Genomic DNA, 13565 nt, shown 5'->3' with positions numbered 1-13565 from the left:
AGATTAATCCAAATGGCCCCCAAATCACCCAGCAGTCCTCTGTCCCACCACGCACACAGGGACCAGCCCCCAGGCCAGGTCCATCCCTGGTGCACAGAGCTGAAGGAGCGAGGGAGGACAGTTTTCACGTGTTGGTGGGAAGCTGGCCAAAGGATGTGCTACCACCCAGGAGTGTATCTGACTCTTGTGGCTTCCCAGACCCCCCTAGAAAAAGTCTTCCACGGAGGAAACTGCTCAGCGAAGCGTCCCTCAAGTCCTGGAGCATGAGTTAGGCACATCCGATGGCTCTCCTTGCCTGGGTATGTGTGCAGCCTCTGTCAGGAGGCAGTCAATAGGATTACTGTGGTTCATTACAGACAAAAGTGGGGTTGTCAGGTTTTATTTGCTTATATAGACTTCGTTGCGTAAAGTAACACCAAGGAGGTAAACTTTGCCAGGCAAATTATTTCACTCGTAATAGGCTAACGATTTGTATACAGATAGTTATGCCAGGGTTTCGACACTGACAAGATGCTTTCAGAGGAGGTGGTTACAGTTCACCACATCATGGGGCCATGACCAAAAATCAGGAAATATTCCCTCAGGACCAGGTTTTCTAAAACCCAGGGGGCCAGGACCCGGGCAGATGGCGTTTGCATGAAGGTTGACCACGTCTGCAGATCCCTCCTGCAAAGCAGATCTAGGGATGCAAAAGCTGGCCTCGGGGCCAGCATCCCAGCCAAATCCTACAGGAAACCTCCTGACATCTTCATAGCTGTGCAAATGTGAGAGAGAGACTTGTACACAAGCATTGGGGGTGGGAGGGTGGGGTGTGGAATTTATGTCCCTGCGCATTTTAAAACCTTTTAAACTGTGTTGCCTATAGTTAAACAGCGTAAGTGAATTAATGCTTAATACTACCACAGGCTGCATCAGTAGCTGGCACCCCTAGCAGTGTTTCACACCCACGGGTGCTGAAATGGCAGGCACCAGGCAGCACCGGCGGCCGCCAGTGACTTCACACCTCGGGCAGCTGGGGGAGGTTTGCAAAGGGAAATCTTTCATGAGGCTGAACGGTGGCTCGGGGGGCCGGCGCTTTGAGGCGTCTGCAGCAAACAGCGCCTTGTCTGGGCTGCCCTTGCAAACCGGAGGGGCTGGGGAGGAGGGTGGGAGGCTCAGGAGGTGCCCTGTCCGCTTGGCAAGCGACCGACCGCAGCGCTGGGATGTGCCACCCAGGGCCAGGCTTGCGTGAAGGGCTGCAGGAGGGGCTGGCGGGAAGAGGGGGCTCTCCCCACTCCCCCTTGTTTTGCGTTGAGGGGAGGAGCGGAAGAGTTTGAGGAGGAACTCCGTTCATGCTAAAACAAGACCTACTCTTCAACTCTCTTTCCCCAGAAAGATTAAGTTTATCTTTGTGTCTGACCCAAATCCCAGCTCCATGAGTGTGAGCTCCCCCTGTGCCCCTCATGCCACCCCTCAGGCCAGGAAAACCCCCCAAAAAGGCTTGTGCCTCCCCGGGCTGCAGGAGCACCAGCATTGCCTTATCCCACATCTGCTTGGAAAACAAACCCAATAAGGGACAGGGACAGAGGACGAGGATGAGGAGGCAGGTGGGAGCAGCGGGCTGGTGTGCCCCCCAACACAGCAAGGGCCACCCTCCCTCTCCAGCTGCCCTTGCTGCAGGCTACACCAGCCCAAAAACAGGCTGCTGGTACTCAGCCCTGCAGGAGATCAAGCCCTTCCCCAGGCTGCCCTCTGGGTACCATGGCATTCTCGTTGGAGCTGGAAAAAAGGCCAGAAAAAGAAAAAAAAAAAAAAAAAAAAGCCCCAAACCAAGCACTCGCGGCTTTTTCTAAATAAGAACTTAAGTGGCTGCCAACCTATCTGCCGATAGCAGAAAGCAGATTGCAAGTGTAACAGGATGCAATCGAGTCAGACAATTCCAGGGAGAGACCAGAAGGCTTAATATTAGCACTACTGGCATTTACAGCCTTTGCTAATGACTTAATGATTGTTTGCGCTGATTTGTGTTGGCTTCGATACGCAGAGAGCAACACTTTCTGTTTAAAACTGGGAGAGACCATCGGGGATCTTACTAACTCTCTGACGGCTGCTTTCTTGTAAATATGTATTTCCAACACCTTAATGTTAAATAAATGTGTGGAGGAAATGAACAACCCCCCCCTAAAAAAGTCAAGTCCCCAGATTGTGCACTCACCAGGACCGGCATTTTATAGGCAATTTCCTACCCAGCAGCATTACCTTGGGAGACGAAACACACCTGCAGGACTCAATAGGATTTAGTGCCATCGAAATCCAGCAAAAAGCACCAAAAGGAGAGTAGAGGTTTCTGCTGCGCAGGGCTACGTCTCTCTGTGGGGAAATCCCTCTCTAAATTCCCGCTCCTGCAGTGGTGAGCTGCGCTGCCCTCTTAAATTAGAAGGGTTAAAGCCCAGGCAGGCTGGACAACACTGTTGCTCTCAGAGATTTCTCCTCTGACTTCCAATTAAAATATTAATATTTATTTATTACTATAAAATGAAATATTTAAATTAAATATTTAAATTAAAAGCATTTCTCCTGCTTTGGGGTGTGAGTTTTGCTGCTCGCTGAGCTGTGCCAGTCGGCGCTCATCCTTCCTCAGGATGCCCGCCCCGAAGGATGCTCTGCCCTTACGGTTCATCCTTTAGCAGCACAGAGGCACTTTGGAGAGAGGTCCCCACTCCTCACCTCGGGAGAAGCAGCACTGATCAGAGCAGGCACGTGGGGACGGCCACCCCATGTGCGTACACCCCCAGCCACACGTATGAGAGTAATTAGTGTGCACGAGGTGAGTAATGACAGCTCAGCGCCTATTGTTCGGCGCCTAACAGCAGGAAGAGTGTCAACACTTTTTTTTCGGGGGCTCGGAAATAGAGGTTAATTGTTAATTCCCATTTAGTGCTTCCCTTGGGATGAGGCCTGGCATGCTGTGAGTATATTTTCAAAATCCACTGGCAGAAGGAAAGCCCAAGAGTTAAGTGGGGAAAAGTGGAAAAAAAATAAATTAAAAAAATCCCCAACAACCTAGAAAACAACATGGCAAGCAATAAATCTATTAGGAGGGACAGCCCCGGCCCCTCAGGAGCCTGCAGCATCTTGCTCAGGGCACCTGGTTTGCTTCTCCTTCCCTCACTGGGTGGTAGCGCTGACAGCATCCCACTTGCCCCATGCTCGGGCCAGCCAAAATTTGGGAAGCCTTAAAACACAGCTGGGTTTAGAGCATGGGGAAAAGGAGATGGATGAAGGCCCCCCACTTCCCCAACCACTCTGGGGGAGGCCGTGCCTTAAAAAGCAGCTTTCCATGGCTGCAGTCTGTGGATGCTGCTACGGCCGCGGTGATGGGGCTGCCGACCAGCTCCCCCAAGAACGAAAAGGCTGTTGCTTTTCTGTGGGACCAGAGGTCGGATCCAGAAGGTGACTGGGAAAGGGAGCGGGGGATGGGAGGGAGGGAAGACCAGAGGAAGACGAGGCCAGGACAAGCCCTTCACCAGGCTGATTTCACTGAACATAGAATCATAGAATGCTTTGGGTTGGAAGGGACCTTGAGAGATCATTGAGCCCAACCCCCCTGCAGTAAGCAGGGATTGAACCTGTGAACTTGGTGTTATTAGCATCATGCTCTAACCAACTGAGCTAACCTGGCGGGTCAACATCACCCTTCGTACCCCGGTCAGTGTGCCTGGACCACCCCAGGACCAACCTTGACCCACCCATGACCCACACTCACCCCAAGAACAAAGGCTTTGGAGTCGCCCGGTTTCCCAGCATCATCTCCTTTGAAGGAGGACCCACAGAGCTGCAGCTCAAGATGCCGGTTTTGGAGAAACTTCAAGCAGTCACTACCTGCTCAAACCCCAGATGGTTCAACACAAAGAACGCAAAAGTTATCACAAAAGGAAAAAATAACATACATTTAAACCAATCTCACAGGCCTTTGCTGACCAGACCATGGTTTTTTTTATTTTTTTAATACCCAACAGCACACTTGCACATTCCCCTGCTGCAGTCTGTGCCAGACAGGAGGAAACAACACTCTATTTGACATGCCTCCGCAAAACCCTCCCAGAGCAGATACATCGTGCCCCAGGCAGCCGCTGGGCTCTCTCCCTGGTGGCCTCCGCCACGGGCGGTCCCACCAGCCCGTGGGGCACCAGACCATCCGTGGAGAGGGATGGTGGGAGAGGGAAACCCCCCAGAGCAGGAAAACACTTCTGCCAGGCCCACAGGGATGAGGAGACTGCCAATGCTTCCCTTCAAATTGACTGCAAACACTAAACAGAAGCAAGCCAGGCCTGCGTGGTTTCCCACGGTGGCCCACCCCTGGCTCTGGCAGACGAGTGTTTGCTGTTTGGCTTTCTGTCCGATGCTGCCACGTACCCCAAGCCAGCACCGCACCTAAGGGCTACCAGCTGGGAGCTGGGGCTGGATCCCCGAGCGTGGCGTGGCCCCCGCTGCGCACCCCTCGGTGCTCTGCCAACAGGCAGCTCTCTGCCTTTGCTGCCGCCATACCTGAGCTTTGAAAACAAGCCAGGCAAGCAAGGCAGGAGGTAACGAGGGAATCGGTTAAAAAATGCAAACTCCTTGTGGCTGTTGGATTAAGAGGACATGCACATGAGGTCTCTGCACACACGAGGTCTCTGCGCTCCCATGTCATGCCTCTCCACCCACCGATACCGCTGCAGATGTGCACGAGCCAAAAGGGGTTGGAGACATCATTAAAGCAGGCTGTCCCCTCCGGACACCAGGTGATGCACATCAGGTACAGTGATGGCACGAGGAGGCTTCAGACAGGGATTTTTACCTCCCCATTGCTGCTGATGTGCATGTGGCAAAACCATAGAGTTGGGAGAAAAAATACCAATGAGTTTAAATAGACTGAAATGCAAAAAACATCAATTCTAGATGATGTTCAGCTCCAAGACCAGATCCTGCCCTCCTCACCTTGGCAAAGCTTGTCCTCAGTGAGACTCACAGACTCCAACCTGCACTGAAGCCCCCCTTGACAAGACAGAATTTGTTGTTCAAGAGCTTTGCCGGAGAAGATCTGTATGAAAGAGCCAGCACATTATGGGGGACATGATGAACGTTATCTGCTGGGAAAACATTGCATTTGAAATGCAAGAGGAGCAAAAGAGACATCAAGAGCTTGTTTTTCAACGCAGAAAGTGTGGGTCACCTAAGTTTGGAGTGAAGGGGTATTATGTACGTCAGCTGCAAACTTTTAAGCTAAGATGTCTTTCCTGAAAGCATTTATGCATACATATGTATATGTACATATCCTGTCACCAATCTAATAGGCACATATGTACATATGTCTACCTTCTCTTCAGAGAGGCATCTTTGCCTTCAGTGCAGCTGAGCCAGTGAAATCTCCCAGCAGATGCCCAGAGTTACTACAAGCACTGGCCTCAGCAAACATCAGCTCTGTTGCCCGTTCATTCCCTCTAATGCAATTAGAACAGATTAACATGGGTGACTAGATGTGAAAGACAAATGCACCTTACCATCTCTGTCCCACCCGCATTTATTAATTTGAGTCCTGCCCTTTTCATAAACTTGTTGCTCTCTTGACCTCCTTCAGATGGAGCATCTTTTTTTTTTTGTTGCTTGAAAATTAAGATCTCTGGCAGGAAGGGACAGCCAGCTGAAATGGCCAAAGCCACAAATAGCCCACAAAGTTTCTTTTACCAAGCAAGACACGGGTGGGAGCTTCACAGGCTCACTAGTAAGCTAGCAGCTGCCTCTCTTGCCTCCTTTGGCAAGCCCTGGCTTCAAAAGCCGTGGAAGGACTGTGCAATTAATACTGTTACAATTCTTTTGTGTGGGACATCTTGCACTTTACCTCTTCACTCTCGAACACCAGACATCTGCTCACTGGATAGACCTCCAGCGACAGGGCGGACATCTTCAGGTTAACTGCTCGTGTCGCCCTTTAATCACAGGAACGGTACAAATGACACAGAATTGTGATCCATGGACTAGATTGGACCATGCAATCCTCTTGCCTGACCTCTCATACAGCACAGCCTTTAGCTAAAGCACTGCAACACGTCTTTTAGACAAACCCTTGATGGAAAGGCTCTGCCACTTCCCCTGCTAAATTGTTCCACAATTTAGGAAAAGAATGCCACTTGCTCTTAAAAATGAGAACCTTTCGGACTGAATTCCTCTAGCTTTAGCCCCTGTATACTGTGTTTTGTTTTGCCTTTGTCTGCCTGATTAAAGAACTTGCAGCTACTGAGAATGTTTCCCTTTGTAGACATTTGAGGACTGTGATCTTAAGCTTGCCTTTCTTATAATAAATACGTTGAACTTCTTTACAGCTCTCAGAGGCAGACAAGTTCTTCTGACCTCAGAAAAAAGGTTGGAATGATGACAAGCTGGCAGGTCCTCTCCAAACCCTTTCCAACCCATCAGCACCATTTGGATGTGTATGCCCCACCCCCAAACAGGTATAGCCTTCCAGGTATAGCATTCCTCTGAATGTCCCTCCTTCCCTATGTATTTCCCATCAGAATTTTATTTCCTTAATTTGACTTCACATTTACATGTTTTTATCATATTTAAATAATTTAAAGTAATTCTGAAGCTTGGCTTTGTTGGACTGCCATCTCTATAAATCAGAGAATATTCTCCATATAAGTCACTCCTCAGTTTACAACTAGCCATAGTTCAATGCATGTTTTAATATACCAAGTTCAGTCCACTCCCCAGCATCCTAGAAAAAAGTAACGTAAATTGTGGCCCGTCCTTAACCTGTGATGATGTGGCCTGTAACTCTATGAGTGCAGATAGCCCAGCAAATGGCACATCTCCACTATTTATCTTACTTGCTGCACCCAGATTTTATTTCCTGTATGGACTCCAACTGGGATGCTGTTGTTCTTCCTGAGACTCTTAAAAAAGTCTGTAATTTTCTGGGCATGATGGAAATGTGGGTCTGAGAAGGACTGTGGGTGGTTTCCTGGTCCACCCACCCTTGGCCTGCATGGGTGGACGTATCCTGACAGGCTCTGCCCTGCTGAGCCTCCGGTGCAATATCTTTAGGCAACTTGTTTTGGTGCAGAACTACCTTTACAGTCAGAAATTATTGTCTTGGCAATAGATGTGCCTTGCTGCGAATTAGCCCAGGGTTTTCTTGCTTTATTTCCAGTGGATGTGAAGGGCAGTCGATGCTCAGCATTTTAACAGAATTCAACATGGAGCAGATGACTTACCACGTCCTCACAGCTGCCAAAATCCCGACTCAGCAGTCCCAAACCCTCCTGCTCGGGGGAGAGCCTCGCTGTATAAACTGTCATTCCTGCAGACCATCTCTGAACTCCCTCGTCTAATATATTACTGGAAGCACAGCTCTCCAGCTGGCTGCGTTTCTCCATCTGAAGCTTCACCAAGCTGTGAACAACACAGGAGACCTCCCTATGGCAAATACACTGCAGGGCGCAGTTTGCCCTTGGACGGCTCCGTCCAGCTGCTGGCTCCAGAGCAGTACCCGCCGGTGCCTTCGGAGCCTTTTCTGCTGTACGTCCCCGGTGTCCCCAGGCACGCTGAGCCTGTGCTCCTCTCGGGGACTGTCCCCCCACGGGCAGGGGGTAGGTGAAGTCCTTCATTGCCAATGGGTGACTGCTTAGTGGCTGCTTATGCAGTACCTTCCCAAACATCTCCCTTCCGACCAAGTGGGCTGTAACAACCCTCCCTTTGACACCCTCCTCTTTTCCCTCTTTATCTATCTCCAGTCTCATTCAATAAATCTTCCTCTTGCTTCCTCCCAGATGTCAGATGAAGAACAGCCTTTCTTGGTATTTGCCGCAAAATTTAACCCCTGTTTCCTCTGCTTAGTTTTCCTAAATCAGCTGTGCCCTTCCCTACCCATCTTTCCAAGCTGTGATCTGTCCCCCAGAGTCTCCACAGTGCCTATTAAATCCTGGTTTGCTTCTGTGCTGAGTCTCCAAATATTTCTTGTTTATTTTCTGTACTTCTGGCATGATTTCTGAAGGAATTAAAACCAAATCTGTTTATCTTTACTAAATCCCTCTGCTGATAAGGGTATTAGTGGTCTTATTTACAAATGGAAAAGCAAGACAAAGTGGGACTGGAAGTAAAAAATCTCATAAAGCAGGTCGCTAATTTGAGATGCCCTAAAAGCATCCAGCAGCTGAATTTTCTGAAAATGCCAAATAACTGTCCTCCAAAATTCATGCCCCTTAAGATGCCTCAGTTTGGGGACTTCTGATCAGTGGCACCCCCACTTCCTTGGCACTGCAGAAAACCAAGGATGCTGTCACACAGGAGGGGTTCTCATCCACAGCTTTTTCCTGGCTGGAAATAAAATAAATACATTGCAGTCTATGTAGCAATCAGAGTCTGTGGCCACAGACAATCTCCTTCTCTCACAGCAATCACTTTTTAATACATCTTCTAATTTTTCAGAGATGGAATTAGCAAGGCAGAGATTGTCCCAGCAGCTACAATTTTTTTTTTTTTTTACTTTTTACCAGCTTCATAAAACCATTTTTTTCCTTGTCTCTCAACACCCCATTAAAGGAAGGAGAAGACAGGGCAAGTTGTCACCACCGAGGAGCACTGTGGCTATTTTTCATTTTGACAGACAGTGGCATATTACATTGGAGGCACTGGCTGCATGGAAAGGTGCACAACACTGGTTGAAAGCTGAGCACCAGCCACGCTTTGGCTGCCAGCACCCAGCCCTGCCCTGACTTCTGCTGGTGCCTCATAGCTGCAGAGTCCTGCCAGGCTATTCCTCTTGTTCTTCAAATCCTCAGACAAAAATGTATACTTTTAATACATATAATGTGGTGACTGTGTCTGATGTATGTCTGCATCTTTCAGTAGAGCTTTTGTACAGCTTTGTGAAGAAGGGAGGAAGGAAGACTGTATGTAACATCCCCACATTCACCAAAAAAAAAAAAAAGGACTGAATTCATAAGTCCTTCCCCAAGCTGCAAAACCCCAGGCTATTGCCAGGTCATGTCCGAACCCAGACCTCTTGCCCCCGAGGAGCTACGGTGCCGACTCCCTGCCTAAAACAGTAGCAGGCATGCAAGAAAAAATCAAAGCAAGCTGACAGCTCAGCTAGGACCACAGGCGAACTGCTCTACCAGAGAAGGAAATCAAAAGAGACAAAGACAGCTATAACATTTATCTTCTTTATATGTTGCTTCCAGATTAGAAAACCTGCACTAACGAGATCATGGGTACACAAGCATTTACATTGCTTTTGAACACCATTTAGCTGCTTAAATGCACGCTGCAAAGCAGTTAGCTTTGCATTTAGCTTTTATTTATAGGGCAAAATTGATTTAAGCAGAATTTAACTCAATATAATTGTGCCTGCACTAAGGGTATGAACAAAAGTGGCACAGTCGCTTCTGCTCAGAGGCTGCGAGTTTCCGAATCACGGGGGCGATGGCAACCCCGTGATTAGGTTTCGGCTTCTCATCTGGATGTGCTGGAAGAAGGGAAACCAACAAGCCAAGTCCCACTGAGCTTGTTAAAAGGGCAAATGATAATTAAAAATGAAAAGGTAACATTTTTTATGAGTCACACAAGCATGCAACCCCTGCCTTTCCCAGCTCCTGCCCAGGCATACAGCTAAGGGTCCTTCGAAAGGCTGGCATTTGCTGTATCGCAGCCCAGGTCTCTGTGTGCCACCCAGTTTAGCTGTTTCATCAGCCCCTGCTGGTTTTTCCTCAGCGCCTTTCCCTTTGCAGGACTTTCTTAAGAGCCAGCTTTCATACCTGCCAGGAAATCACAGGCCGCACTGCAAAAAGTGGCATATCTCCTTGGCTTCTCCAAGTCAATGGCGAGACCTCTTCCCTCGTACTCGTGAGATGAACTGTAGAAAATGACCAAATTCCTGGTATCTAAAGTTGTATCTTTAATCTATATATTGGAAAATATCTAACTAAAAGTGACCAGCACTGATTCCCTGAGACTGCCACTAGTGACACCAGTGGACATCAAGCTCACCTGAAATAAAGCCACCTTTCCTCAGTGCCTAACTACAGACGCAGGGAGCCTGTCTTCAGGCACCTAATTTGAAAATGTGGTTGCAGAAGGTAAGTGCTCAGTCACTCCTTTGTCTTCTACCTCGATTTTCTGAGGAAGCCGGAGTCAGCTTCCAAGGAGAAAAGACACCAAGCACCTCTCAGGGACCAGTACCATAGGAATTTAGGCCTCCATCCATCCCTTTCAATTCGTAGTCGACCAAAAGTCATGTTCAGGGACAGAGGACAGAGTGGCCCCAGAAAACAAACCACTGTTCAAATTGGGACACTTTTCAGTAAAGCTGAGGAGAAGACAAGGCCCGGGAGCAACACTGTGTTGGCTGGAGCCAACGCTACTGGTGTCCGTATTGGGAACAGAAGCACCAAAGCCTCCTGCACCCGTCCCCGCTTCATGCGGGCTCTGCTCAGTGAGGGCTCGTACACAAGGCATCATCCTCCATCACCGCCACTGGCAGAGACCAGGGAGAGCCTATAGGAGACACCATGGCCTTGTCCGCCTGTCTGCTCCCGTAACACCGCTGCAGAGACACACAGTGAGGGCTGCCAGCAAGCGTGGTGATGCTGGGCAATGCAGCCGACCCCGTGGGCAGCATGTGAGGATGCACGCCAGGATGCCAACCGCAAGGCTGCAGAGGGCTTTGAAGATGAGGAGGAAACCAAACATCAGTAGAGAAGGCAGGGAAAAATTTCGGTAAATGTATTTGGCAGCTGTAGGCTGGCTCTTCTGCTCAGTCCTCCAGAGCCCTTAACCATTCATGCAGCAGTAAAATGCTCACAGCTCAGGGGTTATCAAAGGATTTTAATTCCTCCAACAATCAGAGAATCGATGGACACAGCTACTGAATGTTGCTCTAGCCCAGAAAGGCAGTGAGAGACAGCACTGATGGGCTGGTGGCACCAGGCAGGAGCGCTCCTGGTCTCAAGTCATTGCTTTAATGATACCGTGGAGGGCTAACGGCACAGCTCTGCACTGGCGTGGCTTTCCTCCCCAGAGCTGCATTGATGGTGACAGTGGGGTTTCGAGACTCCTGATGGCTGCGTAATGCACTTGACAGAAACACAGCACAGCTCACCACGCTTTGCTATGGCAGGCATTCACCTGTGGGAGAGCATTCAGCCACGGCAAGCAAGACTGATGGAGCAAGGCTGGTTGCCCCCTCTGCTCCCAGAGGCAGATATTTTGGGGAAGGGCTCCCCTGCACTCTGCTCTGGTCCCCCTGTGTACATTCGTCTGCGGTACTGGGTTGATTCATTTGCTTTCTTGGCTTTGCTGCCCTTCCAAAGGCCTTAGAATCATAGAATCATAGAATCATCTAGGTTGAAAAAGACCTTTAAGATCATCCAGTCCAACCATTAACCTACACTACCAAGCCCACTCTAGACTAATCAAGGGTAGACCAGACTAAACCATATCCCGAAGTGCCACATCTACCCGTTTTTTAAACGCCTCCAGGGATGGTGACTCCACCACCTCTCTGGGCAGCCTGTTCCAATGCCTGACCACCCTTTCCGTAAAGAAATTTTTCCTAATTTCCAGTCTAAACCTCCCCTGGCGCAGCTTAAGCCCATTTCCTCTTGTCCTATCGCTAGCTACTTGGGAGAAGAGACCAACACCCACCTCACTACAACCTCCTTTCAGGTAGTTGTAGAGAGCGATAAGGTCTCCCCTCAGCCTCCTCTTTTCCAGGCTAAACAACCCCAGTTCCCTCAGCCGCTCCTCATAAGACTTGTTCTCCAGGCCCTTCACCAGCTTCGTCGCCCGCCTCTGAACACGCTCCAGCACCTCAATGTCTTTCTTGTAGTGAGGGGCCCAAAACTGGACACAGTATTCCAGGTGCGGCCTCACCAGCGCCCAGTACAGGGGAACAATCACCTCCCTGCTCCTGCTGGCCACAGCATTCCTGATACAAGCCAGGATGCTGTTGGCCTTCTTGGCCACCTGGGCACACTGCTGGCTCATGTTCAGCCGGCTATCTACTAACACCCCCAGGTCCTTTTCGGCCAGGCAGCTTTCCAGCCACTCCTCCCCAAGCCTGTAGCGTTGCATGGGGTTGTTGTGACCGAAGTGCAGGACCCGGCACTTGGCCTTGTTGAACCTCATACAGCTGGCCACGGCCCATCGATCCAGTCTGTCCAGGTCCCTCTGCAGGGCCATCCTACCCTCGAGCAGATCGACACTCCCACCCAATTTGGTGTCGTCTGCAAACTTACTGAGGGTGCACTCGATCCCCTCATCCAGATCATTGATAAAGATATTGAACAAGACTGGCCCTAAAACAGAGCCCTGGGGAACACCGCTCGTGACCGGCCGCCAACTGGACTTAACACCATTTATCACTACTCTCTGGGCTCGGCCACCCAACCAGTTCTTTACCCAGCGAAGAGTATGCCTGTCTAAGCCGTGAGCTGCCAGCTTCCCGAGGAGGATATTATGCGAGACGGTGTCAAAAGCTTTGCTAAAGTCGAGGTAGATGACATCCACAGCCCTTCCATCATCTACCAGGCGGGTCACCAGGTCATAGAAGGAGATCAGGTTGGTCAAGCAGGACCTGCCTTTTGTGAACCCATGCTGGCTGGGCCTGATCCCCTGGTTGACCTGTACTTGCCTGTGGAGTTCGCTCAAGATGAACCTCTCCATAATCTTCCCCGGCACCGAGGTCAGGCTGACAGGCCTGTAGTTCCCCGGGTCCTCCTTCCGGCCCTTCTTGTAGATGGGCGTCACATTGGCAAGCCTCCAGTCATCAGGGACCTCCCCTGTTAACCAGGACTGTTGATAGATGATGGAAAGTGGCTTGGCAAGCTCCTCTGCCAGCTCCCTCAGTACTCTTGGGTGGATCCCATCCGGCCCCATAGACTTGTGAGCGTCCAGGTGGCATAGCAGGTCATTAACTGCTTCCTCCTGGACTATGAGGGCTCCATTCTGGTCCCTATCCCTATCCTCTTGCTCAAGGGCCTGAGTACCCTGGGGATGACCGGTCTGGCTGTTGAACACAGAGGCAAAGAAGGCGTTAAGTACTTCAGCCTTTTCCTTGTCCTCGGTGACAATGTTCCCCCCCACATCCAGCAAAGAATGGAGATCCTCCTTGGCTCTCCTTTTATTGCTGATGTACTTATAAAAGCATTTTTTATTGTCTTTTACAGCACTGGCCAGATTGAGTTCTAGCTGGGCTTTTGCCTTTCTAATTTCCTCCCTGCAGGACCTAACAAGATCCCTGTACTCCTCCTGAGCTGCCCGCCCCTTCTGCCAAAGGCGGTAGACTCTCCTTTTTTCCCTGAGTCCCCGCAAAAGCTCCCTATTCAGCCAGGCCGGTCGATTTCCCCTCCGGTTGGTCTTACGACACACGGGGACAGCCCGCTCCTGCGCCCTTAAGACTTCCTTCTTGAAGAGGGCCCAGCCTTCCTGGACCCCTTTGCCCTTCAGGACCGCCTCCCAAGGGACTTTCCCAACCAGGGTCCTGAAGAGGGCAAAGTCTGCCCTCCGGAAGTCCATGGTAATAGTTTTGGTGCCCCTCCGCTTAG

Source organism: Pelecanus crispus, chromosome 4 (assembly GCF_030463565.1).
Source record: "Pelecanus crispus isolate bPelCri1 chromosome 4, bPelCri1.pri, whole genome shotgun sequence".
NCBI classification, from domain to species: Eukaryota; Metazoa; Chordata; class Aves; order Pelecaniformes; family Pelecanidae; genus Pelecanus; species Pelecanus crispus.
Note: the sequence above shows the minus strand (reverse complement) of the source record.